Consider the following 3,459-nt stretch of genomic DNA (forward strand, 5'->3'; position numbering starts at 1 on the left):
CTGACTGCACTCAAGGCTTACAGTTAATAACTGTCTCAACTGACATAACTGCCTCTGGCAAAGGTCTATGACATCACAGAATTCAAACTTACAATGCTATAGGCCTTGTGAGCATTAACCCTTTCTTTTCTCCTTCCTTTTCTTTTCTTCTCTTTTCTCTTCTTTCTCTTTTCTTCCCTTTCCCATTGTTCATCAAAAGAGCTTGAAGGAAGGTGAGGACAGGTGACCTCACCTAGGCCCGAAGTCACCCCCCACCAAAGCAGGCTCAAAGCTTCTCAAAATCATTTTCTCAGCAGCTAAGCATCAGAAACATTCCGCTCTGCTGTAACAAAGGTAGAGAACAGTCCATTGTTTCTCAGGCCTTTCTCATGCCTTCTGGCCTTGCAAAAGAACCACATTGCAATTTGCTTTCTGTTCGGGAACCATGCCAAAGCACAAGAATGAAACAACTGGAACACACTGAAACCCCCTGACCCCCTTTCCTGCCAAGAGTCCACAATAGTCCCAAGACAGCTTTCTGTACATGCTCAGGGGAACACATCATGGGGCAGGACTCCTGAGGGAGGAGAAAGGAGGAGGGATCTGGAATGGGTATATATGTTTGTGCACATGATTGTGAACTCGTGCATGCTTTTGTGGACTATCACACTTGCTCCTTCTACCAGTTCATGGATGGTAGAAATAAAACCTTTTTCTCCGAAACTATTCCTTGAGTGTCTGTTGACTCCCACTTCCCTTTTCCCAGGCGCAATATTTTTCCCACCCGAGGGCAAAGCCTCATAAGGCTACATTTCTTGGTGCATTAAGCTCAGGGCGGTTTACTTTGCATTTTGGATGCTTTCGTCCCACAAGCCCCTTCTCAGACAAAATGCTATGTACAATCATTATTACATTTAAACATTTTCATAAGAATAATAATAATTTAATAATAATTTATTATTTATACCCCGCCCATCTGGCTGAGTCTCCCCACCCACTCCGGGAGGCTCCCAATCAAGTGTTAAAAACAAAACAGCATTAAATATTTAAAACTTCCCTAAACAGGGCTGCCTTCAGATGTCTTTTAAAGATAGGATAGCTGCTTATTTCCTTCACATCTGAAGGGAGGGTGTTCCACAGGGTGGGCGCCACTACCGAGAAGGCCCTCTGTCTGGTTCCCTGTAACCTCATTTCTCGCAATGAGGGAACCGCCAGAAGGCCCTCGGCGCTGGACCTCAGTGTCAGTCCCATTTTGTTTTGAAGAGAGTTGAAACTTTCTTTTGCCTGAGGTTTTGTTAGACTATCTGCTATCATTTCCTTTGCAGAACAATATGAAAAGTTTACAAGTTCTAACCGTATAACTTCATGTATAAAATGATATTTCATTTTGGATATGCTTTGTTCTTGCACAAAATTTATCACTGAATCAGCTCTAGACAGCTCTGGTTGTTCTCCATTAGTTGAATTGGTTTCTCTCACTAGACCATAGTCTTTCATTAGTTGATCAAACCACTGTAATTCTCTACTGGCTTCTGTAGCTGCTATATATTCAGACTCCATAGAAGGAAGAGTCATACAATTTTGCTTATAGCTCCCCCAAGAAATAGGTCCATTTGCAAACATACAAATGTAGCCTGTGGTTGATTTAAATTTTTTAGTGTTTGCTGCACAGTCACCCTCTGTGTAACCTTAATTTTGAAAACCCACTGACACCCAATTGCCCTCTTTCCAGTAGGTAGCTGGGAAAGTGTCCATGCTTTATTTTGATGTAGTGCATCGATTTCTTCCTGTGCAGCCTTTCTCCGTAAATGAGCTTCCGCATTTGGCATCTGCTCAATTTCGTCCCAGTTAGAGGGTTCATAGGGTTGGACTGTCCTTGCAGTGTAGGACAATCTTTACTGGTGGGATGCCTTTACTAGATAAGCATCTGATTTCCAGCACTGAAACTGCACCAGTATTTTCATCGCATTCAAAGTTTGGCATTTCCCTTTGGACATAATCTCCTGCAATGTTGCTTCTGCTAGGAGTTGGGATCTCTACTCCTTCCTTTTCATCTTCAGAGCTAGGTGGTATAACATTGGAAAACAAATTTGGGTATTCACTTGTAAGTTTTGGAAAATATATGAGATCTTGTGATTTATTCTCTCATTATTTAGAAGAGTCAAATACAGATCCTTTCATATATGGTTTACCCTCTTCATCAAAATAAATCACGTTATTGTACAGCCATGGGGAGTTGTAGTCCAACATCTGTAGGGCAACAGGTTGGTGAAGCCTGGTCTCAATTATAAGCCTTCAACCAGTAATAATTTATCTCTCCTGCACATAACAGCACTATAAGGACACTGGGGAGACTGAGGAGCTGGCTTACTCTTGGGTTGGTTAAGGGGTTGCCTGGATCTTGGGCTGTCAGGGTGGAAAACGGTGCCATTTCCCCCCACCTCCCCATTTGTACATTGAGGAACATGAAGTCACTTCTGCACAGCACAATCCAGGCTGGTTTCAGTAATAAAAGAGATTTGCCATGTTTGGCTGCTATGTAAGTATTTGCCAACAATTAACAATGGTCAGAATAAGTGGTCTGAGGTAAGCATGAGCCTGTCTGCATCTCAGTTCTTCAACAGTAAAAATTATTGTTGTGCCAGCATACAGAAAGAGAAGGTTGCGCTTCTGGTGGCCACCCAGCTTTGGGGGCATGTTTGAAGGAAAGACTACTTGGATCCATCCCAATCTGGCTTCAGGCCGTGTTAACAGAACTGCTGTGGTAGCATTTGTTGATGTCACTTGTCAGGAGAGATGCAGGGAGTGTGACTCGGCTTGTGAAGAGCACCTTCTCTGTGGCAGCCCTTAAGTTGTGGCAGGAATTGTAGTCTGGAGAGCACTAGGCTAGTGAAAGCAGGTTTAGATTCTTCTTATTAGACCAGCTCTGGGGAACCTCTGGCCCTCCCAATGTTGCCGAACTAAACTCCCATCATCCTCAAACAAATGGCTTTAAGTTACAAGAAAGGAGATTCCGACTAAACATCAGTAAGAACTTCCTGACAGTTAACAGCTGTTCGACAGTGGAATGGACTTCCTTGGAAGATGGTGGACTCTCCTTCATTGGAGGCTTTTAAGCAGAGGTTGGATGGTCATTTGTCTTGGATGCTTTAGTTGAGATTCCTGCATTGCAGGTGGTTGGACTAGATGACTCTTGGGGTCCTTTCCGACTCTACAATTCTATGATTTTTTGATCCCTGGTAATTGACCATGCTTGCTGGGGTCGATGGGAGGTGTAGTTCAGTCACAAGTCAGCACCAGAAAATCAACATTCCTGCCCCACATAAGGAAAAACAAAACCCGCATGGGGTTGTATCTAAATCCTGTTCGGAGTAGTCCCACTGAAATTACTGGACCCAAGTAGGCCATGACCATTATGGATGTACTCTGATTAAGACAATCTGATACATCCCATGGTAAAGAACATGCAGAGCAAAAAGG

At 43.4% G+C, this 3,459-nt stretch overlaps 1 long non-coding RNA gene across 1 annotated transcript; it reads right to left on the reverse strand.

Moving 5' to 3' along the window:
• Positions 1-1,604: 1,604 nt before the first annotated feature.
• LOC310684019 lies at positions 1,605-2,287 on the reverse strand. The gene is made up of 2 exons (XR_014514658.1): positions 2,056-2,287; positions 1,605-2,018 (listed from the first exon to the last, which is right to left on the reverse strand). It is a non-coding gene; the product is annotated as an uncharacterized lncRNA (long non-coding RNA).
• Positions 2,288-3,459: the final 1,172 nt, after the last annotated feature.

Source organism: Podarcis tiliguerta (genome assembly GCF_965153285.1).
Source record: "Podarcis tiliguerta genome assembly, chromosome: 8".
Lineage (NCBI taxonomy): Eukaryota > Metazoa > Chordata > Lepidosauria > Squamata > Lacertidae > Podarcis > Podarcis tiliguerta.